This window comes from Phalacrocorax aristotelis, chromosome 9, assembly GCF_949628215.1.
Source record: "Phalacrocorax aristotelis chromosome 9, bGulAri2.1, whole genome shotgun sequence".
Lineage (NCBI taxonomy): Eukaryota > Metazoa > Chordata > Aves > Suliformes > Phalacrocoracidae > Phalacrocorax > Phalacrocorax aristotelis.
In genome coordinates this window covers 21,849,185-21,874,866 of record NC_134284.1, presented here as the reverse complement: position 1 = coordinate 21,874,866, position 25,682 = coordinate 21,849,185, and the positions used below count along the sequence as shown (strand labels likewise).

At 40.0% G+C, this 25,682-nt stretch overlaps 1 protein-coding gene across 6 annotated transcripts in view; it reads left to right on the top strand.

The window, feature by feature from the left end:
* The first annotated feature begins 12,046 nt into the window (after positions 1–12,046).
* The window catches only part of DICER1 (dicer 1, ribonuclease III), a 64,735-nt gene continuing 51,099 nt past the window's right edge, over positions 12,047–25,682 (top strand). The window contains exon 1 of one of the 6 annotated variants that reach the window (XM_075103817.1): positions 12,047–12,133. The gene's annotated coding sequence lies outside the window, so the exon portion shown is untranslated. Of the gene's footprint in view, positions 12,134–12,187; positions 12,351–13,872; positions 14,360–25,682 lie in introns of those variants that run through there. The other 5 variants (XM_075103819.1, XM_075103822.1, XM_075103816.1 and 2 more) reach the window with 5 other exon arrangements.

Genomic DNA, 25,682 nt, shown 5'->3' with positions numbered 1-25,682 from the left:
CTCCTTATCCTGAAAACAAGTGAATACCAGGGTAGGACATGGCAGCTATTGAAAAGCAGCAGGTAGCAATGTATATTACTTCGGAGCAAAAGCGCTGACAGCTTTTCATTATGTGCCACTCTTAAGAGGCTCCCTTGGTTTATGGCAACTTTTTCTGAGCCTTTGTGTCTTGCTCTCTGGTTCTTCCATGTTTCTTAGTCTTCAACAGAGATTATCAGTAGTTGGATTACAGTCTCTTCATAGAACTTCACAACTATCAAAGTTCAATCAAGTCAAGTAATCTCCCTTCTGTATTGTCTCCTTCCGGCTAAGAAAATTAATCAGAATGAGGAGGTCTTTGGATGTCTCACCTAATCAACAGACATCCATAAAGAATGAGAAGGTGAATGGGAATGTACTGATGCCGTTTTCATTACACAGTATTTTATTCCAAGAGGGAGAAAACCCAGTGTTTCTTTCTTACCTGCCACTGATGAACAGTGACTGAACAGTGAAACGAGCAGTTCAAATCCAGCAATTGTCTTGATCTTCTCACCTAACGTTTAAATGGATGTATGCTTTCCAGCCTATCCCATTAAGAGATGGAGATTGTTTCTTCTATGCAAAGTAGATAAAAAAAGTACTAAATTAGTCTAAGATACTTGGTATTAAGTCGCTTTCCACATTTGGGTTTGTTTGGCTGTGTTTTTGCTATAACAGAAGCAGTGCCATGGGTAAGAAGATCCAGGATAAAGAGTTAAGAGTCATTATACTGGTATGGTCAACGGTTCTTGGAAAGAGACTGAACTCTTCAGGAGTTCTGCCATTACTTGGAACTGCAGAAAATGACATCTGCGTAAAGAGCAGCTTCCCCCACTTAAACTGACTTGTAAGCCTGCATCTGTTCTTCCACAGTGCAAGATCCTATCCCTCAATGCAAGTGCCCTATTCTGAAAACATTGCTTGTTGTTAGACTTTGTGTCCTTGCTGAGCTTTCAGTCTAAAAGCCTGGTTGCGAAGCATTTACTAAGGCAAAGCCTGTTTTATCTTGCTGTCTAGAGGACTGGCTTAAGGTAGTGGAAGTTTTAAAGGCTGGTGAGCAACCTATCATCTATCTGTTTTCCAACAGATATGTGCACTGTCTGAATAAGGAAATTTCCCCTGAATTTTTGCCTGGGTGTTTGAAAAATCCTAAGCTTGAACGGACCGCATTTGGTATTTTGATTTAGCAGCAGAATTCAGACACACAAGGATACCGATCTGTTAAGACCGTTTCTAGAATGTGTTTTTGTTGAGCAAACGTGTGGATAGCAGAGTATTGTGAAGTGTAAGTGTCAGGGAGTGCTTGAGGATCACTGGATAAAGGTGTTCACAGAAGCACCGTTAAAGACTGAGGCACAACTATAATAGGATGGTTCAATGTTACTGTAGTCATGTAACTTAACTGCAGTGTGTTTGATTGTGATTTTATAGAAAGCACAAGGAAAGACAGGCTATTAAAGACAGCACCCCACTAAATATTTATGGGGCAGATGTCTTGGAGTTGAATAAATTAGAAGTGTCACGTAACCTACAAACTGAATTGAATATAGCCTTTGCCAAATTGTAGGAAATGACTGGTGCAAAGATAGGGCGAGCACAGATTACAGTAAAAAAATGACAATCACTTTTCAATGCCGTGAATATTTTTGATGGATTGAGCTCTAAAATGTATTTTTAGTGAGTTTCTAGATTGTAATGAATGTGTCTACATAATTTTATGCAAAGCTTGAGAGTTCAGCTGTTTTAAAATGATTTTTTATATAGCAGTGATTATTTTATCTATTTAATAGAACTGTAAAACCATTTTAAAAGTACATGTAAAATTCTATGTATGTGATATGATTATTTATTAATTATGACTTATGAGAATGAACATTGAGCTATGCATCAGTTGTGTCATCCATTCGAAAACGAAACTGCGAGCAGGAGAAGAGTTTTTAATGAACAGTAGACCTGAAAAACATGGGAAATGATTGAATACAATTGTGTGATTCTCAAAGCTGCATAGCAATATCTCATCTTGTGATGTTGAACTTTCAGCTAAAGTTGCAAAATATATTGAGTGATTAAGCTACTTTCTTCCATTAAAACTTCCTGAGGCTGAAATTTCTACACGTTGATATTTGGTGTCTAAACACACTTAAATCCTCTACATCTTCTCGAGACTCTCAATTAACTCCAGCTCAGTACGACTGTAACTTCTTTATCCAAGTAGTGCTCCACTGAGTTTAGGGGAGTGCCATGCAATACCCAGTCAATTTTTTACGGTTTTCTGCACCAACCCCCACAGAATCAGAGCTTTAGAAGATTAATTTGGCCACTGTATGTGGTATCATATTCAGCCATCTAACAAGATAATAGTTAGAACTGTGCATTAGCACTGATGCTAGCTTTAAGTACTTGGAGTCCCTTCTTGCCAAGAGCAAATTTGAATGCATCCAGTGATGTGTTCAGTTCCTCTACTTCTGCGGAAGTCAATGCAGCACATTTGTGTGCTAAGCACACACTACAGGATCTGGCCCTGAGGGGACCTAAATCCAAGTTAATCACATAGGCCAGGAAGTAGCTGAAGCCTATGCATTGCCCTTAGCGCTGGATCCCCTCAAATCCGATGTACACAAACAATGCCACTGACTTCAGTTAACCCAGCTGTATGCATAGCATTTGTTTGGCTAAACTCTGCAGGATCAATCCTCTCTTTCTTTTAGGAAGTTAACATCTACTTCCATTTTTGATTACGAGAACAGCAGCGGGAACCAATGGCTGGAAGATGAGGGTGAGGTTACAGGCTGGAATGTGGCCGTGAAAGTTCCCAGTCCGCACTGACAATAGGTTGCCCGCTGTTTTCCACTGAGCTAATAGTAGTGCATCTGAATGGAGATAAAAAAACCCTAAATTTTTGAAATTCCACATTGTACTTTTTTGTCAGGTAAATAACATCAAATTCTTCCCCTCAGCATACCGCTGATAACACCAATTTACAGCTGCCCAACTTAGAATTGCTCACGTTCCAGGTTTGTATCTAAACAGGACTTGCAGTATGGCGTGTTCCCACCCACACTGCCCCAAGTTCATGAAGCTGTTCCTGCAGAAGGATGGGAGGTATATGCACATTAAATGACATGGAAAAGTCATATTCTGAACAGCATATCTTGCTTACTCTGTCCACTGCTTGACACAACTCTAGAGCTCACAGAGGGTGAAAAATGAATCCTTTTATTGTCAAGTGCCATACCCATTTCAGGGTTATCACAACTAAAATTGTACAACATCAAAGTATTTCTTTCCTCCTCTAAATGTGAGACACGGAAAACTTCCTTCCACCTCAGTGGCACTTTTGATGACTCCTTCCAGGCAGCTGCTACTGCTGATATTGGAAAACAAGACCTGTTTTTATTTTCTCACCATGAGGGGAATATCTAGGTTTGCATCTCTGGAAAATAAAATTGGCCCCGGGGTGATTAGTATACAACTTTCTTCATGAAAAGGTTAGAAGGGCAATAAGAATAATTAATTTTACCTTGCTGGGAAATACTAAATCCTACCATTCCAAGAAAGACTAGATCCTGGTCTTCACTGCTGTGTTCAGGTCAGGTAATATTTTATTCTGAAAGTAGTTTCGTTACTTTCCCTGGGCCTTCCTGGAATCTCTTTGATTCACAGAATAGATTTTCTCTTTGACCGATGACCAATCCGTACAGGGGGGTCCTGACCTACGGCCATTGTTAGACTGTAACAGAAAATCACACGTATTTAATTAGAAGTGCCGCACAACTTTCAAATTATGTGCTACTTATTTTTTGACAGAGCTAATGCAGTCATTTTTTAATGCCAAATAGCCTACACAAGTCAAATGAGTCTATTTTTATTGTAATAAAAAAAACCTGAACTCCTGCTTTTGTCTTGAACAAAACAAAACATATTTTATTAGGCATACCACTTTGTGCTACCGTATTCTTCTGTGTAAAAAGCTGAAGAAACTGTTTTACCCTTCTTGTTAAAGTTCTCCAGTTTAAAAGGTAATCTGTAAAATGCTAGTTTGCTAAAGAGTTAATGGGGGACTTCTAAGCTGAAGAAATATTGTAAGGAATGGAATATTTAAAATATGTGTTTCTCTTTGGGAAGTGGTGAGGAATGATGCTTATTTAAAAGAGAACAAATGCTGGGAAGATTTGAGTGGTATCAAAAGATATGCTGAAGGAGATGTGTTCTTGTGTACTTTCAAATACATTTCTTCTGAATGCTTTCAACCAGTGCTTTGTATTGAATGTTTGCACTTGTGCTCAGAGCTAATTTTTGTGAGAAAGAAATATATTCTTGTGTATAGTTGGTACGCTAGAAAAGAAAATGTTTTTAGAAACTGTTATGCTGTAATAAGAATAGTATTTACTAGAGAATAGTTCCACTTTATTTTATAAAATCTCCAGTTTTGAAATAAATGGACAGGCTTCCTGTACATAATCTGTTAAATCTGTGGGTTTGTCCTTTTCCTCCCAAGAAAATATCTTCAAACATCTCAGTTCAGGAGAGGTCACCACTTTGGTTGTATTTTATTTATTCATTCATTATTATAATTATATTACATAATGTATATAGTATATATTTATATTATATATAATATAGAAATTATTATATATTATTTTTATGTATTCATTCATTTTCATGTCCAGAAATGATACTCGCTTTTTAGCAGGGAAGACCTCAATAAATAGAGTAAATTCATAAAGTGCATTGTTCCCCCACCTACCCAAAACGTTGCTTTCAGTTTTAGAGGAAGAATCTAAACTTTTATTCTAGTCAACAGACAGAACGAATTTTAATTTTTATAACGGTGAAGACTGAGTAATTTATTAATGCACAGAAATTGGCATTATAAAGGCAATCACGGGGAAGCTGACAAAAACAGTTGCGCTGAATTTTATACTGTTCTTGCGGTTCAGTTTGTCTGGCCTGTCTCTATGTCAGTGTTTAGAGTTGTGGATTAGTAAATTCCTAGGTGCAGTACTGAGTCATATTTGCTGTGTTCCTCCCCCTACACCTTAATTCCCTTTGCAGTATATGAGAAAAGGAAAATAAAGTACGACAGAGATGCAGTACAGTTCAGAATCGGCCCCACGATCGGTCTCCTGAAAAAGATACCTAAACTGGATAAACACAGAGAAGGAAACAGTGTATGGGGAATGGAATGGGAGTGCTTCTTCTCTAATTAAAGTTTGGCTGGAATCACACTTTAGGAATTGTATATGTTCCTCTCTTCCTTCTGCAAAATCAAATGTGCTTCTCACCACCCCTGCAGTGGCTGGTACCTGCCTATGGGGCCATCCTCCCTCACACCCGGTGCTTGTAGGTAGTAGGAGGATATTCATAAAGCTGTTGAGAATTTGGGATATTTGATAAGTCAGTCCTGACCTCCTTACCATAACTTTAAAATCTCCAGACACAATTTGAGACCAGTAGCTTTTATTGGTGGCAGGAATCACGCATCAGTGGAGAATACAAAGTTTGTGATTTCTTTTTTTTCAGTTGAGTTATTGTTTTGTAACTGACGCTGTGATTAGGAATATCAAGTGGACTGTGGGGGTAGCGAAGTTCAAATGTTCCAGATGGGAACAGAGTAAGTTTTTCCAGAGGTATGGGATCCAAATTTTTGTTGAAACTCAAATGCAGTAAGAACGGGAATTGTTGGACTTGATTTCTTTCCCCTGCTCTGTTTTAAAAGTAATTCTGATAGAAACTGTAAAAATTATCTCATCATTGTTGTGAAAACACAATTTTTGTTGCTTGAAGAAGACACAAGCAGAGCACAGGAAACAGCCATCTGACTCATAGCAGCAATAAAGACAAACACAGGGTTCATTTCAGGCACGGAACCATAAGCAAGTCCCCATACCGTGGGTGCATGTTGTGGTTGTGTAGGAACCCTGACCCCCTAAGGGTAACCTGTGGACGCGATGCACTCATTCTGGTCGCTAGTGTATATTAACACCTTTGGTCTCCCTTTAAAGCGTACGTTACCCAATGGGTAAACACAAGCCAGCGGGGCAAGCATACCTTCAAATTGCTGGGCAGATTTAACAAAGCCTTACGCTTGAGCTTTCTGTTAAGACACCAATATGCAGTAATAACTTTTCCTTGAGTTGCTCTGCCTATTGATGCTACCAGGATTATTTCCAGGATAGTTCATTGCAATAATTTATGAAATGCCTTCTAGTGACTATTCCTTGGTAAGACAGTACCACCGGCAGGTCTCTGTCCTTGCCAAACTGTACGCTTTACCTCGGAATATCATGTAACATATGATCAAAGCAAAATGTATAGCTCCATCTACTGTAAGTATTTTGAATTGATTATTTTTGCATTACTTTTTTAAGGATGATCTGTACCCTGGGGAACTGATTTTTCACTTTTCTTGTACATATTTTCTGCATGTAAGCAAGAATCAGCCTAAATACAGCACCTAATTACGTTTATACGTTGCAAAGTGGTATTTCTCAGTTCTCAGGCAAAAAGGTGCACAAAAAAGTGTATTTCAAGGACATTAAGAACTTTTGTTAATTATTGTAGATAGATTTTTTGTACTGACATTGCAGCTGCTTGTGAAATGCAGAAATTACATGACTTGCTTCAGTCAGCGATGGATGAGGAGAGAGTCCCAGTTACGCTTCTGCTAAGTGACGGCTTTTCACAATCAGGAACAGCAACATTATTTTAGACAGTGTTCAGCAATGCTAAGAGTGAATGGGTTGATATCCCTTTTTTTATACTGATTGTAAAAGGCAGACCTGCAGTTTAGAGGTCGAAAACGACACTAAAGCAGTTAAAAATATTGAAGTTTCTCTTGCAGTAGGGAAAACATTCTTATTTAGTGTTTTTAAGTCTGGGGCACTGAAGTGTGAAAGCACGCCGAAGAATTTAAATAGCATCTTGGCGGGGAACAAAAAGTTTGTGCAACCTAACACCTTTCTAAAATCGCAGCTCCAGTTTTAGGAATGGACTCTGTTCAAAATGCGTTCGTTTGTTCTTTCTTCCAACTTCCTTCTCCATAATCATACCTGCAGCTTTTTCTCGTAATACACTGCAGATGTTATTATTAGCACTGTGGTTTAAAATGTTTGCAACTGCTCTCTGCTGCAGTGATCACAGCTATGAACTGAAAAAACCTGGTAGCCAGACTAGGGGCTGTTTAAGAGGAAAGTCTCGAGCTAAGTTTTCTCAAGTGGGGTGCAGGATAGACACATCCTTTCTTGGTCAGAAACTTGAATGCAACCCCTCAGCCCGTATCTTCTCTGTAACTGCCAGCTTGTTTCAAAGTGCATTATTGAAACAGCGTGACACAATGACAAAACAGCATCATGGCTGGTATCAACAGGAGGGAACAACAGAGGTCACCATTGTCTCACGGGAAGGAATCTCCTCCGAGTCCATTTTAGAACCTGATGAGACATGTAGAGCCAAAAAGCACAGAGCCTGGTTTCCACTGGCATGGTTACACAGCTCTGTAGCATTAGCAAAAGCAATTACTTGTGACACAGTGATTTTTTAAATTGCAATTTTCCTCTTTTCTAACCCAAACACAATTTCTTCTTACTCAACAGGAAAAAAACAGAAACAACCCCCCATCCCTCACTGATATGATTTTTTAAAAAGGGGAAGGGCAATGAATGTTCTTACAACAGTTATCCCATAAAGTAAAACACCCTTATTTCCAGTACTAAAGGTAAGGGGAAAGCTGTGGTTCAGTACATGATTACTTATTCTGTTCTGGATTCTAATTAGTTGGACTATTCTGTTCTTTTCACCCAATGGCCTGTTTGCTTTGGCTTTATGGCTGGTTTTGTGGTTTTTACCAACCACTGAATGCCAAGCAGTTTGAAATATGTGGAATTTTTTTAGAGTTGTGTATCACACTGATGACTTCATCATGCTTTTCTTTAAAAATTGTCATGGTTCAGCCCCCAATTGGCAACTAATCACCACGCAGCTGCTCGCTCACTCCCCCCACCCCTGTGGGATGGGGGAGAGAATCGGAAGAGCAAAAGCAAAAGAAAAAAAACTTGTGGGTTGAGATAAGAACAGTTTAATAATTAAAATAAAATAATAATTATAATAATGATTATTATAATAATAACAATGATAATATAATAAAAAGGAAAAGGGAAAAAAGGAAAAAAACCCAGAAACACAAACGATACAACCGCTCACCACCCACTGACTAACGCTGCCGGTCCCCGAGCCATGACTGCTGCCTCCCTCCCCCAGCCAGCTCCTCCCAGTTAACATGCTGGACATGACGTTACATGATATGGAATAACCCTCTCTTAGCTGTGCCCCCTCCCCTCCCGGCTTCTCGTGCACCCGGCAGAGCATGGGAAGCTAGAAAAGTCCTGGACTAGTACAAGCACTGCCCAGCAACAACCAAAACATCGGTGTGTTATCAACATTGTTTTCATACTAAGTCCAAAGCACAGCACTGTGCCAGCCGCAGTGAGGAAAATTAACTCTATCCCAGCTAAAAGCATGACAAAAATCTTCATAAGAAATTTGTGAAATCAACATAGTAATCAATTTTTTTTATTTGGGCTTAAACTCTGAAGGTTAGCTGTCATACAAGCATATGACATAAAATATAAATTTCTTACAAAGGAGAGAGGATAGTGGTGAGGATAATAAGGAATAGCACAAATTTTATCCTAACTGTGCTTTTAAATCAGAAACACCTGTCAGCAGGCAGGCTCAAGGAGGAAGTAGCTGTGAAGAAAGACACCCTTTTCTTCACATGAAAATAACTTCCAGAATTCTCCTGGTATTCGATTGTTTTGCTTTTTCTGTGTTTTAAGTATTCTGCTTGCCTTCTCTTTGAACCTGCTTGAATTGGATAAAATTCATTATTTAATCATGGCCTGCAGAAGATTAAGGAAGGTTTCCTTCTGCTCTATTTTATGTTAGAAATAATCAAGAATGCCAATTTCCTTCGATACTTTAGCTAAAATTGGAAAAATAGACCCATATGTTCTGACAGCTCCCACTGGATAAGACTGAACAGCTGCTCCTCTTCCTAAGCTTTTGTCACGGGATATCATTATTCTTCCATCCATAAAAACCAGACGGATGCCCCTTCGATGCTACAAAAATACCTAGTAATATAATATTTAACACCATGGGCATTACAGAAGATGTGCTCTAAAGAGCAACAGAGGTTTGAGCCAAGAAAATACTTAGTTTGATAATACCCTAGTCCTCTATATCACTTTTAATCTGAATTACTTTTACTGAGGTTGGTTTAAATGAGCCTGAGAATGCCCGTTAGCTTTATCTCCTCACACTGGTTTTGTAGGCACAATTATATTATGGAAGATGGTAAGCCCCTGACAGAGCACAGATGGAACGAGGGAGGCTGGGCCTCCAGCAGCAGATCCTCCATTGCATACACATTGCCATCAGCACAGCTTAGAAGGGGAGTGGCTGGCCAGAAGTGGCTTTGCAGCACATTTACGGTCAACATCTTTATTAGGCAACAAGGACAATCTCCTGTCCTTGCGTACATATATGTAATCTTAGGAGACTCCCAACTTGGTCACCTGGCCTAACAGAAGCATAACTGGTGGTGCACCTGCGCACCTGACACATCTTGCAGGGTTTTGCAACAGGGCCAACAGGATCAGTGAAACACAGCACACAACCAAACCCTTCCACTGTGGAAAGGAGGTGCCAGGAAGAGGCAGGATGGGGCCAGCAATGTATATTTACATTATTAAGATTTCTTTCCACAAGAGTGACCACATTGCCCACATGTTGCTGTATCTTTACAGTTTTGGTGTGGTGATTTGCACGAGCAGTCAGTCCATAGATCTGACAGCTCATCTGCACTATAGGTAGGCCTGTTCTAAGCTTTAAGTGTGTGCATCCCATCAAGATGGTAAATTATTATAAAATACAGTAATTTTTTTTCTTGCACAAGAAGTAAGAAAACTACTGAAAAGTAAGAGCTTTTGGACACGTGTGAGTGAAGGACAGGAAGGAAGAGTTCAGCTTGAAAACTGAATTGTGCATTTACCAGTTAAAATTACACCAAAGCAAACTGTGGTCCCTAACAGTGAAGATTTTTACCGCTTAGGTCCATCTGGTAGCACAGTTCTTTTTTCCATGCTCAGAAAAAAAAACCCAACACAAATCCACAACAAAACCAACTGACAACCAAACCCTTTCTTGTTGGTCTGCAATTTCACTTCTCCATATGTCAATGAAATCCTGAGAAGGGTATCAAGGTGAAAAGGATGAGCTATTAACTCCACGGAGAGTAACAGGATAGATAATCATGCAGATGAACATTGACCCTGACAAACATTCACTGACATTGCAGAAGGTAAGCACAATGCGTTGAAGAACAGGTAGGGTGATTTGAGCCAGATGCAGCTTTTTCATGGTCACTTCCAGGCACAGCTTTTCAGGAATGAAGCAGCAATTTTGTGCACCACCACTATTGTAATTGATGACTAGATATTCAGCAGGACAATTCCTCTCTGGTCCCATAAAACTGCCGTTTATTCGGAGATGTGACCAGACAGAAGTATGATGTGATTATTGCATTTCAGCTCTCTGATGAACCATCAGGACTTAAGCTAGGCCAAGACACTTTCAAACTCCAAATCTGAATTTACAAGAGTTATCCATTTCCTTACTTGCCCTAAGCATCTATCTGGTCCAGGCTGTGGCTATGGGTCTATGCCATGTAGTAATCAGGCCTGGAAGTTTGGTTATTAACTACATCTCTGTGAGGAGGGTTCGGTCTTCTTACCAGTTGCAAAGAGAATGGCGTTGGCAGGTGATGCCATGGGAGGTGGGAACGAATTAAAATTAACTGAGATTACTGTAAGGTAGCTCCAAATGTGCTAGTTATTGTGAACTGATTCACTCAGTCCTACCTTAGTGACCCACTATTCATGCTTCCAACCAAACCTTCTCCTACATCAGGCATTGCATATCAGTCTTGTTGTGCTACAGCCCAGTTTAGGTAGCTAATTTGTTCAGAGCTTCTTCATTGTCCAATGTTTCCCCCCAGTTTTCCAAGGACATGGCTTCCAGATTTGTATGTCAGTTATAATGAAAATAAAAGCTGGAAAAACGCAGCATGCGAGGCCTAAGTCCTGTGTTTCAGCACCACACAATTCCCTTCCATTCTTAATCTGAGGCTGAAGGGGTTTGATGGTAGAAAATTGTTACCCTACATCAGCTCTTTAATCCAAGAAATTTCAGGGCGCTTTTAAAACTAGTAACATCACTCAAGCGAGTGCTGACAAGCAACTAGAGCGAGACCAGTGGTCCAGCTACTCAACAATCTGCCTGAAGCAACAGCAAAGGAAGATGATGCTTAGGGAGCACACATAAATCCAACCATCTCCAGCTGTCCTTTCGTCCACTTTCTGGGCCTAGCACCAGCAAAGGCACAGGTCACCAGCTCCCTAGTGGAAAAGCAGCACTTTGCCTTTGGCAGGAAGGCCACTTCTCATAGAAATGATGGTCTAAGCATACAGAAAGGTGGGATTTCACTACACTGCGATGAAAGATCTCAGTGCCACTCTGCACAGCCAGTAGCCGAAGTCACCCTGCAATCCTTATTGCTGCCAAAGGGATTGCCTTTCTCCCACGGCCTGCCTGGAGCCGTACGACAGGACAACCCCATTTCCTTGCATCCCTCTCCCCGACAGCGGTCCTGCCCCAGACAGAGGAGCAATGCCGTGGAGACGGCCTCAGCAGCCCAGCGGGCCACGCCGGCCTTCCCCCCGCAAAATGGCGGGCGTCGCCCTCCCCTCAGCGCCGCCGCTCGTCGCCTCCCGCGCGCGCCAGACCCGCCCGAGCGCCTGCGCGGGGTAGCGCCGAGGCCCGGGAGCCCCGCAGTCCTCCGGCGCGGGGGATGGGAGGGCGCACACACGTGAGCTCTCGATGCTGTATCCCGCTATCGCATTGGCTGTCTTGTGAACCTTTCACCTTTTACCCGGCTTTAGCCACCAATCGCTTGGCTCCTTTCATAGCGTGGGAATGAGGAGCGTGTGAGCTGCTCGGGGTGGAATTCTCGGAGCGGGTTTGCGCTGCGGGCGTTGGGCGGCCCCCGTTGGTATGGGCAGGAGGGGTGGGGGAGGTACTCTTTTTGCGTAGGGCCGGCGGCGCAGGGGGAAAGGAGGGGGAGGAGGCGGAGGCTGTCCCGGGCCCAGGTGAATGGAGGAACCTGACAGTTGCGGGGAGTGAGGCTGCGGCGGCAGGGAAATGGCGGCGGCACAATGAGACACGGCCTGTAGTGGGGAGAAGCGCCAGGCCAGGTCCCGCACGAGCAGGTAGGAGATGGCGGCGTGGGCGCGCCTGCCCCCCGCCCCGGGCGCTGCATGGCGGCCGAGCGGGGGTGTCGGGGCCCGCCGCCTGGGCCGGCCTCAGCCGCCGCAGCCGAGCGGGGCAGGATAGGATGGCGGCGGCAGTGGCTCCTTTTCCGCCCTCCCGCCGCCGGGGCCCGGTTAGGTCTGCCCCGCCTCCGTCCCGGCGGCCGTCCCTGTCCCCGCGGGGCCCCGCTGGTCCAGAGGCCGCCAGCACCGGCCTCCAGGCCCCAGGAGCGGCTTCGGCACCCTCCCGCGGGCGGCGGGGCTCGGGCCCCGCCTGTGGGGCGGCGGCAGGGCCCGCACGGCGGGGCCGTGCTCCGGCCCCTCTCCGCTTTGTCTGCCCTGTCTCCGCGCCCCGGGGGCAGCCGCGCTGGGGCCGGTCGGCGTGGGCGCTCGGAGGGCCGGGGCGCTGCCCCCGGGGCTAGAGCTCCCCGGAGCCCCTCTGTCCTGCTGTGATGGGCTCGGGGAGCGCGCTGTGGGGTGGTGAAAGAGCTTCCACGCTGAAGTGCTCGTGGTAAGGCGGTGTGGGAAACTCTGAGCTCTTCGCTTCCTTTCCGTCTTCTTCCAGCTTAAATAAAGGCAGCACATGGAGTGAAAAACCGTAGTAGTAGCGTGATTAAGGCAGACTTTGCGCTGTGCGGCCTTAAGTTGAAAAACAAAAGATTAAGAAGACAAATATTTTTGCACTGGAGTTTGTTGATGTGTTAGGTAAAAAAAAGCCGAGTAGAAAATGGACTGTGATACTGAGAATGGTTTTTTTGTGTATTATCATTAACAATAAATTGTTTTCAAAAAGTGAATCTCTTAGTGGCTTAGTTAACTTCAGCTGCAAAAAAGTCTGGAGGATGTTGGTACTTCACATGATCAGTTATGAGTATTTTTGATATTAAGGTTTTGAACTTCAAGTTACATGGTGGGCTCAAGTGGAGAAAGGGTGTAGTCTGGGAGGTGATTACCATTTTTAGAGAAACAAGACAAAATGGAAAACCAAAACAGGAGTAACTTTTCAGACCCTCAAGTTACGTTATATTGTATTAAGTTGTATGCTTTACTTTTTATAAGCCATTTTGGAGGCTCTGTTGGAAGTGCAAACTGCATGTGTACGTTTAGTAAGTTGTGTGGTGAGGTTTGTTTTAACAAGTTGATATAGACACAAACTGAAATTGATTTCTATTATGCCATAATTATTCTCCTGAATCCTTCTATTAAGAGAGTCTTTCCCCTTGTGTGTGTCTGCAAGATACATTGTAGTCTATTTAAAAGCTTTGGAGATGTTACTACTAGAAGTTTTCAGCTGGAGGGTGCTTTTACATGTATAATAGCTGGATTGTTACTTCATTATTAATCCATAGGATTAAAAAAGATATATGTATTTATTCAGAAGTGCTGAAGTCTGAATTAGCTACACTGTTCATGAAACCATCTTGGTGATACAGTTCTGTGAAAGTGGCAGGCCAGCGCCCGGCAGTCATAAGGTGAATAATGCTAGAATTAACAATTGAGGAGAAAATGGCATCAATATGCCATTGTATAAATCCTTTCTGGGGCCATATACTTAATACTAAATACAGTTTGGGTATTTTCCATTTATCTATCTCCTACCTCAAAAAGGTTGCATTAGGCAAAAGAGAAGGGTAGATCAAAAATTGATTAGGGCTTTTCACCCAGCGAAAGAGATACCAGTGGAGGGATGAGACTTTATGAAACTTAGTTATGAAGAAAGTAGATAAGGTGGTTGCTGAGTTTGTTTTGTTTTGTGTTCCCCTGTTTTGGAAAGATGTCTGTATCCTACAGATTCAAAACAAATGAGATACTCCTTTACACCATGTGTGACTGAAATACCTGGTGCTGCAGCCTATTGGGAATGCCAAAAGTTTACAAGGAAGTTGAAACAATTACTTTGTAGGGAAGATCATCAGAGGCTATCAATCACAGGAGTATCTTCTCAGACTCAGCAAACATCAAGGTGACAGGTCAGTAGAAGGTATTCCTGCTTCCCTGCTATAATACTCCTTCGTACGTGTCCTCTATTGGTTACTGATAGAGGAAAGCTAACAAGCCAGAAAGCTGTTTTGTCTGACATAATATTATACTAACGTTTTTATAGAAGTTACACATTTGTTTTTGAGAAATACCTTGGTCTTCTGTAGCCTATGAGAAGAAAAAAAGCATAACCTGCTGTTCAAAAAAGCTGTTTTTGTGCACTCCATAGGTGTTTCTCATTTCCCATTTCAAAAATGTCTAAAGTACTTTCCCCATTTTTCAGAAACATTAAGGGATTGCACAAAGTTGCTTTAGCACAGCTGATTAGATTCTGAGTATCATTACTTCACCCATATTCACTTTCAGTATAAACTGACTAAATGTGCATCGATCTGTGACTGCAAATTACTGGCAAAAACAATTATAAAACTGTCTGTTATCCCTCTTAGAAGAGCAGGGAGCCATTTAGTAAAATGAATATGGGAAACTTGGAGTTGAAATACTCTGATTTCTCTTTGGATAAGCTATAGAATATAAGTGAGAGCAAGAGTTCAGGAAGATGTTGACAAGGAGTGTACTCTTTAGGGATTATGGGCATTATAGTAAGTGCTATGACTACAGACAGGAGTTTTATTTCAGGGCATGATTTGTCTATAAGACAGCAGGTAGAACACCAAAACATTCTTTGAGAAGGGTTGTTCCATTATTCCATAATTCTTTGTGAGGAAATCCAGTTTTTTTACTCTCATGTAGGTGGTACAAACTAGGGAGCATGCTGAGCTTGATAGATTGTTGGCAGAACAGCGAGATGGTTCCTATGCTCTGCTTCCCTCCTGTCCTAATGCCTAGCTGTGTAACCACTGACCATCTGTATCCCATCGCCTTCATATGTTCAATGGTAATTTCTTCAGACTGATAGCACGTAAGTTTGATATCCGCCCCTCTCCCCCCCCCGAAGTGGTTCCCTTTAAAGAAAGTAAAATTGTAGTATAGTACACCCTACCCTGAAGGGTAAGAATGATTGGAGTAGAGAAAGCATGGTTTTTCATTACTCCATCCAGGCATCTTTCTTCATCCTTTAGCCTTTCATGACTTCCATATGTATTGTGATAAACCAGAAGAGAAGAAACCCGATATATAGTAAAAACTAAAAGTTCCATTTTTTTAGCTGAAGTTACTGCAGTCTTTGGTTGGGATTTGAAGGTTTGGTGCTCAAACTGTATTGATTATTTGAGGGGATGGATGGATGTAGGAGTGTCATTAACTATTCTAAAAGACTTAATCTGCAGGAGGCAGTTCCCGCTTTAATGTATGTCATGATACAATATTAGGTGAGCTCTTGGTTTTGGTAGTTCTTGCATGCCCTACCTAGTAATGTCATAATTTTTCAGGTTCGAATGTTGAGCATCTCAAATTCCCTTGTTATTTCTGCTCTATATTGCAGACTGCAATAGTTAAGTAAACTTCCTATGACATTTGTCACCTTCAAATTCCTGTAGCTTTTGGAGTCATGAAGCAGAGAACTGACACTAGTATCAAGGAATTTATGTGCATTGTTGCACAGCTGGAAGGGTTGAAACGTCCTTCTCTGGTGGGAAAAGAAGGAAGAGCAATATTCTCCATCTTCTCCTTGCATAAATACTCCTGAATCCAAGAGACTTTAGTACCTTTTGTCATGGCTTTTACTTAAGTGCAACACACTGTGAATCTGTGATTCTTGTTTTGGTTGGCTCAGGTGTTACTTTTGGGTCACTCCTTACCCAGGAAAAAGAACCAAATGTGTTCTTTCTTGATTCTTGCTAATACATGATAGTATTGTAGAAAAAATGTGTTTTGCTGTGCTTTTTTTTCTGCTTTATGTCTGTGGCTCAGTATTTACATTGTGTAAGCTGGCATGATCAGTTTCTGCCCATGTTTTGCATCTTCTATCGCTCTTCATAAAGGATCAGTTCCTTTGGGTTCACCAAATAAGTGTGAATTTATATCTGACATGCAGCAGAGGGGCTGCTGACTTGAGGGACTGGTTGCTGGAAGCAGAGGTGGTCTGGTTGGGACTATTTTAGCTGGCATTGGGATTTTTGTTTTGTTTTAAATTGTTCATCAACATCCTTGTTTTTTCATTCGACAAAAAAAAAAAGATCCCATACTGTTAATTATTAAACCCTGGTTTCCAGTGCCTGTCTCCTCTTTTGGAATCTGATTCCTGATAAATTGTCAAGCCACGTAGCAGTCTTTTCCTCAGCAGAGATGCTAATAAGTAGCTGTGTCATGGTAAAAATATCAGTCTCCTCGAAACCTTAAGAATTCAGTATTTTTTTTAAAATATTTTATTTTTGAAAACTGGTTTGGAGTTTCAGACCTGCCCTCTTACTGATAGGATAAATTTTCTTTCCTTAGAAAGTGAGGCAAATACAGCTTGCTTTTTAAAGTTAATTTGTTTGACTACATTGAGATAATTTGACTATGCAAACATGTCTGGGCTGGCTAACTTTGCAATTCATGTTTTTCTTCTGTTTGCAAAGTCTGCTTTATCTCTGTAAGAAACTTGATCTAGATCAGCTTTCTTGCAATGGTTACTGGCTCTTTATGATGACTTTGGCTGTATATTTTCTTGTTCAAGAAGAAATGAACAAGACTTACCTGCCTAAAGGTAAAGTTGCTTCGTAGTTGATAGTAAAAACTTCTAGAGGTAATCTAGTGGTTAGGACATTGTCTAGGATTTGGAAAACCTATCATCTCTCACTGACTCTGAGTTTTGGCAAGTTAATTCAGGTATCTCTCTTTTCACCCCCTCTGAGTTTAACTTTTAAGTGCTTAAAGCAAAGACAATTTTTCAATGTTTATATTCTGCCTCTGTACATTAAGACATTAGATATATTTAAGTTGATTTATGGTGGATTTATGAATTCATAGTGTTCATTGATTCCACTTGATCGTCTTTAATCAGGATATTGGTGCCTGAGATCGATCTCAAGTAAGACTTTTTAAACATTATTTTTGAAAACTGGTTTGGAGTTTTAGACCCGCCCACTTATTGATAGCATAAATTTCCTTTCCTTAGGAAGTAAGGCCTGTCTGCCTTGCTGCTTTCACTCATGGTCAGTGGCTAGTAGGTCTTCCTTTTTGGAAGAGGACGTAAGATGAAAGAAGGTGCTGACAATAAAACTAAAAGCTTTGGCCTCTGAATTTCTCAGTGACCCACAACCTTTTGCCATCTTTCCACTGAAGTTAGAAGCCTATGTTGTCAATTTGCTATGTAAAGTTAGTAAGAAGTGATATGAGGTCTGTGAAAAATATTTTGGGGAGAAAAAGACATGCCCACCCCCTACCCTCAAGTTACTGAGAACCATTTTAAGTTACTCTTGCTGTCTAACATAGTGCTGTCTCAATGTTCTCCAAAACCTTAGAAACCAAATGACTATTTGAGGTAGATAATGGACATGAAAAAGTACATGACTTCTTAAAAAAAAGTGGTTTGAAACTGTTTTCCACTGTATGTTCTATGAGTGCCCAGGAAGATGTGTGTGGTGTTCATTTATTCTTCTTGCTACTTATGCTTTCATGTTTCTGTGAGGCAAAATAAGAGGAAAATTTACCCTAGGAAATGAATAGTTTCTACCAGGGTGGTGAAGGGAGTCAGCATGAATGGCAGAGACTGTAAGAAGAAAGTGACAGAACTATGTTACTAAGAGCCATGGGGTTATCCTCCTCTCTTTCTCACTACTTCTGCAGTTGTAAGCAAGGTCTGCATTTTTATGTTGGCTTATACAAATTAAACAAAATCCCATGGACCGCCTTATAATTTTTTACTACTTGTTTAAAAAAAAGGGGGGGGGGAGTTTTTCCTTTCTTCATTGTTTCCACAGAATATTGAACTCTGTCAGCATCAGCCCCCTGAGTTGACTTATTTTGATGCTAAAGAACATAGCAAGTTGTAACTGGCAGGGTAAGAATAAGCTGTCTGTCTGTATACTTTCAAAGATTATAGATAAAAAATGTATACCCAGGCACTCAAGTCCACAGGTGTATATGCTGAGTAAATAAATCAGCTGATCTACTGTGTAATCAGAAGGACTATTGTTTACTGAAATCTTCCTCTGAAGAAGTGTGATTATACCACGTACTGAGGAAATTGTGTCCTGGAATTTGAGACGAAAGAATTTGAGCTGTGACAGGTGACAAAGCTCTGGAGGAGGAGGTGTAGGTTTTATGAAGGTAGTGGGCAACATAGACCTTGAAGAAGTTCATTGAAAAAGGACTGGGATAATGACAAAAACATTAATGATCTCCTGGGGTCTTGGAGAGACATACAGTCAGCTTCCAGGAGATGAGTAATTTTCCCTATGGTAATCTTTGCATAGTTAATGCTTTGCTATGTAGAAGTTGAAGTGAAACCTGCCTTGATTAATACTGAATTGTCTGGAAAATGGTCTTCTCGAGACTGTGTGTTACCTAAACTGAATAGGAGGTGAGTTTTCAGTGACAAAACAAATGATTTGTTAAAACTGTCTACTGACTAGTTATTATCTCAGTGGATGAGGGTCTACAGGGAATTACTGGATGATTTTAGGGCATGTAGTGACTGGCATAAAGATGAAGCAGGTGCTGATTTCTGGCAAGCATTTTTAGTAGCGTGCCAATGATGCTAGTAATGTATACATTGACTGCCAACTGTTAACAGTTGTTAAAATGTTATCGGTTCATCCTGTTATTGCTGTCTGCTGCCACTAGGTGTGTCCTTTTGCTGCATTCAATTAGTTCTGGACTAGACAGCAAGAAGTCGTGTTTCTGGAATTTTGGGGTTTGTTGTCATTAGTGTAACAGTTCAGCAACAGCTGGCAGTGGAGAAGAGAAGCTGCTGTTTGATTTTGAGTGACAGTCAAAAATCCATTGAATCCAATTTGCTTGTGTTCTGTAATGTAGGCAGTCTAGTGGCTGTCAGAATGGATGACAACGATCTCCTCAAGCCAGCTCTAATACTCATCTGATCCCCATCAGTTACTTAATTCAGCCTGTTGAAAGAGCAGAAAACTTGCCTATGTCAAGATTAAAAAAAAAAATCACTTGGTTAGTGTGCTGAACTATTATTCTCCCAAAGAGTCATGCAAGTGTCAAAGCTGTTTAGAGAAGGGAAGGGGCAATAAAAGTGGGATTGCTTCACCTGGCACTAGGTTGCCATGGGACTGGATCCCCAGTCTCGTGAAATCTGATCCTAAAATGCTACTTTCCACTTGACTGTCTTCCTTACTGTATTAATATTGATTTCTCACCTATTCGTTACAATAATTGATTCTTATTTTTCTCAACCTTCCACTTTCTCACTTAATGTTAATAGATGCTGTTATAAACAGGTGAATTATTACAGTATTCTTGTGGGTTTTTTATATGAAAATCATCTGTGGTAAATCCAGGATATGAACCAAAGTGTGGGGAGGGAAGCTTATGGTGTGTTATGAAAACAGAATAAAAATTCCATTAGACTTGACTACGTTTCTTTAGTGAGTAATTTTCTGAGGCTTTAACAGCTTTTTAATAAAAGTAACAACCATCAGAAAGTGCAGTAATCAAGACTGAACACTTAGGCTCTAGCAATTATCTTGGGAAATTCAGATCCAAAGCTATGCCTAGTTTAAAACCTCTCATTTTTATCTAGTGGGAATTTGTAGTCATGACCCCATAATTAGGGAGCTGTGCAAGAAACTGCTTAAAATTTTAGGACATCTTTTCCAGTTTTCCTCAAATGTAGTGATTATGTATTTCAAGATAGTAATCAAATACAAAACAAAGCCTAATAACCTAAAAAATGAATGTTTTCCTCTATCCAGTTTTCCAGTCTTCTGAAAGTGAAAGGTTGGTTTTTTTGGTAATTGTGTGTTCAAGTTCTCAGATATACTTTGATTACCTTTAAAACCTCTTGAAAACAGAGTGGTTAGGCTTCAGTGAGGGAAAGACAAATCATTGTCCTGATTGGGGAGGAGGGGAACCAACCCCAGAAAACCCACAAACCCACAAAAGAACCCAACCCCCCAAAAACAAGCGAGAAAAAAAAAGCCCCAAACCAAAAAAACTGCTCCCTAGTTTGTTTACCACCAACATGGTAGAGATTTGTAATTCTTAATTTGAAATCAAAGCTTTAGGTCCCCACACTATCCACAATAGAAGTATTTAAATAACTGTGTGGGAAGTTCCGAAGAAAGAAGTCAAGCTAGTTGAGAGAGGCGAGTCACCTTTGTAAACTGGGAAAACTTTCTCATTTTTCTTTTTTCCCCAATTTGAGTAAGCTTCTGCTTTTCCCAACCCCATAAATTTGCTTTCAGAGTAGAACTGGGGGTGGGTTAGGCTAGACAAATTTTCCAGACTCTGGTTTTGTTGGTGGTTTTTTTTTTTTTGATAGGCTAAACTTGGTTTTATGGTGAAAATTGCAGTTTTTGCTAAAACGTAATTGAATGATGATACATAAAGATACATTGAATCTATGAGCATGAATATCCAAAATGTAAACAATGTGCCTTTAAATGTTAGGAGTTCAGCACTTAGTGAGAGTTAAACTTTCTGTTTATCCCATAAATCCAAATAGAAATATTTACAGGTTTCAATTTACAGGCATACTTCAAAGAGTATTATTTGACTGGATGTATAATTTTCATATGAAATAGTAGATACTTAATGCAGGAGTAATGCAGGAGTATTTGTAATTGATGTTATGATACTGTCCAGAGGGTTAATTAAAAAGACAAAAGCAGAAAAGTTAAAGAATATGAATATTTTATATTAAAAAGTTGGCATTCTAATTAGGGGTTATATGATCATGGAGGCACTACTCAAAACAGTAAATCCTTTTCCTGTTAGGTATCTGAGGTGCATGGGCTGTATCTCATAGTTTGACATGCATTTTAGCTGGCATTTCTCCCTAGAAAGAAACCGCCTGTGTTTCCCCAGCTAGTGGTAATTTTTTTTAACTTTATTTGTGCAAGCATTTCTGCAGCTGTGTAGTAAAGTGGATTAAGGAGACTAATTCATGTAAGAAACGATTTTATTCTGTGTGATTTTCTTTATTCTGTTCTGGTCTGTCTCTGGATGTGGTAACAAATTACCTGGAAAGAGTTGTGCCAGTGTAGGAGAGGGTTGGGGGCAGCATGTAGGTTAAAGAGTGAATGAGTTATGCTCCTGTATATGTAGCAGTGCCATATTAAATGCATGTTAAGCTGCGATCTGGGAGCCTTTATCATGCAGAATTTTGTCTCACTGCTGTGTGAAAATGAAAGAAAAGTGATAAAGTGACTTTCCTGTGTTGTATCTACACCAGGCGTATATTTCTTCAGTGATTATTTTAGAAAAATTTTACTGTACGACCAGACACAGATTTTTGTGAGCATATTTGAGAGAGCTAAAATGAAATATCAATCTGGGGAAATTATGGTATGTTAAACCTTTGCATATGCTCTGTGTTTAATCCTGCTAGAAGGAATAATAAGGTCACTCTTCTCAGTGACAGCTTGCCCATAAGGATTTAACACACTTACTTTTTTTGAATGAGCTTTATTGCCTTAATTAGTCTCAGTTTCTCTAAGCTCTTGTCTGTGCAGGAAAGTCAAACTTTTAAAAACAATATACCTTTAAAACGTCATTTCAAAACTATTTTTATATTGCAAGTCTTATTATTTAGACATAAAGGCTGGGATTTTTTGGTCTTCATTTTAGTGTTGGTTTTTTTCCCCCCACCACTTAGTTTTGGTATGTGTTTGAAAGATGCCTAAGTAATTTGAATTACAAATTAAGAAAATGGTGATTCTTTAACGAACTATATGTAGTTATGGAGAAAAGGAAAGATTTTGGGTGTCGGAATTGTATCCTACCTTCAATAAGTATGTCTATTTAGTCTTTATAATGGTGAAAGCTAACTATGCATTTTTCAAAAATAATAGTATTTTTGATTATTTGTTGTGCAAGAAAGGTGTTGTAATTAATCTGTAAACTAAAGACTACTGAGAAAGAAGTAGGAAATCTTTAAAATCTCCATTGAAAGTTAGGTCTGTAATCTGCTTAAATCATTCTGAAAGTCATACCAATCAATTTTCTGCCTCTTTAGGTATCTTAGTGCATTTGTTTATGCCCACTCAAATAAGTCAGCTCAATAACTCTAGGAGATAAAAGCAAATGATTAGTCAATTAAATTGAAAGCCAGTTGTATTTAAATATTTATTTTGCATAATATAAAGTTTTATTTATTATTTATAAATCTTATTACTTTAGTCTTATAACTTCAAGATATGTTTGCATTAATTGAATTGTAAATTCTCTCCAAATGTACTGTAATATGCATAATAGGAGGGGGGGAAATTTTTCTACATGATGGAATATATTGGTTAATAACTTACATGATGAAATTACTTGAATGTTAGTAATGGCTGTGACACTACTCTCCTAATAAATCAGATGCCTGTGTTTGATTGTTGCAAATCAAGGTAAATAATACCGGTATGGAAGCACTTGTTTCTAAAAAAAAAAAAGTATAACAAAAATAAGCTTCTAACTGACAGAAAGGCTAGTTATATAAGAAACCTTATAGTAAGGTTTCCCAGTATAAATCAACGTTAAATTAAGGGGAGTTAATGCCTTTGATTTAATCAGACTTGCTGTATCGGGATGTTACGGTGGAGTAATTTACCTTCAAATGCTTGATTATTCCCCTGCTTTGAAACCAGATCATTTGCTATCTTTAAGACCTCTAGTAAGAGGTGTGTGGGTTTTTTTTGTGGTTGCTTTTTTTTTTAAGCAGAAGTATCTCTACTTTTCCAAGACTTTGATTGCATTCATGGTTTTTTTTGGTTTGCTTCTAGAAACTTGCTCCTTTCCTTTCATTCCCATATAACTAGATTGAGTTCTTTGTCATTTAAATGCTGGCAGCATTTCTTCTGCTCTTACCTGAAAGGTTATGTTCATTCCAGCTGCTTTGCTCTCCATCCCCTTCTGTGCTGCTTCATAGATGCCTTCAGAGAGTCTGGATTTGGTTGACATCTGGAGAACTACATAGTCGATCAGTCTGATCTGCAGGGTACTGTGAAGATAAATGAGGGCAGGAAAGTACTCTGAATCCAGTACTCATTGCTAAGTGAAAGTATTGAAGTATTTGCAGAGCTGCCCAACAAAAAGGTGTAAAAGAATGTTCCACAATGTGTCTGCCCTAGAAAGAGTCATAAGATGTTGAATGCTGGATTTTCTCAGGTTAACCCAGATTGGAACAATAATAAGGTGATAACAGCAAAAGGTCACATACAAATCTGTATTTTCTTTTCCCAAATTCTAGATGGTGGAGAGATGTTCTACTGCTTATCTGATTCTCCTGTCATCTCCCGGTCTTTTCTTGTCCATCACCAGGATTTCTGCAGTTAATGTACCTGCTAGGCTGTCACTTTTTTTTGTAGGTCCTAATGTATCCAGAGTAGAAGCTTAGGACACCAGCAGAAAGGGGAGATAGTCCAGGCTCTGCTGATGCAGCTGTCAATTTGCACAGAATTTGGCTGGATTTTTTCTGAAAACTCAGAACTAATGAAATAGTTAAACATATCAGAGTTTTTGCTGATAGTTGCTTGACGTTGGCTGCTTAATGTTGCTGCAGTCAAGCAAGCTGTAAAATGTCTGCTGTTATACTTCTGATAATTAGATGATATTAGGCATAATGATAGGTGGTTTGAAAACTTCTGTGCAAACTACAAATGATGTGGTAAGAACAGGACAGAATTCATTCTTTTGCTTCATATTTTCTATTTTCGATACTAGCATTATTTGATAACTGGTGCTGTGGTAATTACCTGTGGTAATTCAGGTGAAGCAAACTCTACAGTGATACTTTTAGCAAAGAGGCTCCACTGAAACTAGTGTATTTGTGTTCTATCCTGAAAATGCAGTTCAGAACTGTTTGAATTACAGGGCTATATTTTAGTGTTACAGAAGAGAGGAACTCCCTTCAGCTGATAGCTGTGGAGCAGGATCCTGCAGGTATATCTGTCTTTCCAGTGCAATATTGTGCCAGTTATCCAGAGACGGTCTGGAATTGAAAGAATCATGAGAATATGTTAATTCTGAGTTATGCTTAGCAGAAGCTAAATATAGTTATATTGCTTCCAGAACCCAAACTAGTGTCAGAAGCACTCAAGTACACCATTATTAACAGGGATTTAACTCCTTCAAAACATTACTTCTCAACCCAGAGTCATTTTAGATAACACAGAAAAAGTGGAATTGGTTAGCAATATTCCATCATCTTTCCTTCCAACCTGCCTCAGTAATCATTAGTGATGCACTATTCAGTAAACCACAACTCCTTTGATGTCTGCAACCATCCTTTCATTTGTGTAGCTGGGAATGTTTTTGCTTATGTGCAGAAATAGCTTTCACTCCATCCTGAGAAATGAAGGGTAAAAAATTAGCTTATCTCCCTCCTCCCCCCTTTTTTAATGGTGACTGTAGCAAAACAGCTTATTTCAGTTTTTGAAGCTTTTTTTATCATTCAACAAGGAGGAGCAACTTGGATACTTTTTTTGTTTTTAGCCACATAGTTTGAGTATCCATTATACATGTCATGTGCAGAGTTAATGTGGAAAGTTGGACTAAAGCTGCACTGGACTGAAAAGATTGTTATTGTAATGTAGACTTGGAATTAGGCAAAGACACCTATTAATATACATCCAGAGAAATCTCTCAAGGATACCTATTTCATCTCCAGCTACTCTTTTTCATCTTGCATTCGTTTTGCTGCTGTGGAAGATTGACAGATGGTTGAATCAGGAATGGGTCTGTTTTCTGGTTTGTGTCTGTGCACTGAAAGTGTTACTGGTGCTTAGTTGCATCAGTACTGGAGCTAAGGGAGCTGTATGAACGGGTTACTTCACAACTCTAACATGGTGGGCTGTTTATCTGTTTGACCTTGTGTTCTCTTTCATAAGTGATCAGAATGTGAAAAGCTTTCAAAGGGGGGAAAAAAAGCTTTAAAACTTAAAGCTTCTCAGTCAGTGTTTAGACACCTATGATCCCACTTACTAGGGAGAGGAAGTTATTCCAGTTATATTGTGTGGGTCTTGAATATTTTTGTTCTTCAAAGTGAGTCATAATTCAAAGTATACTCTTAAACCTAAGACTTTAAGCCATCTGTTAAAAATAAAGGCGTTTATTTCTTCAATGAAAACTTGAAGCTATACAGCACAAGATGAAGCCCTCAAATCTTTGCAAACTTTTCCAATTTTTCTTACCTATATATAGTTCAGGACTGAGAATACACAAAACAAGCATTTCTCATCACATGCTGTTACTTTT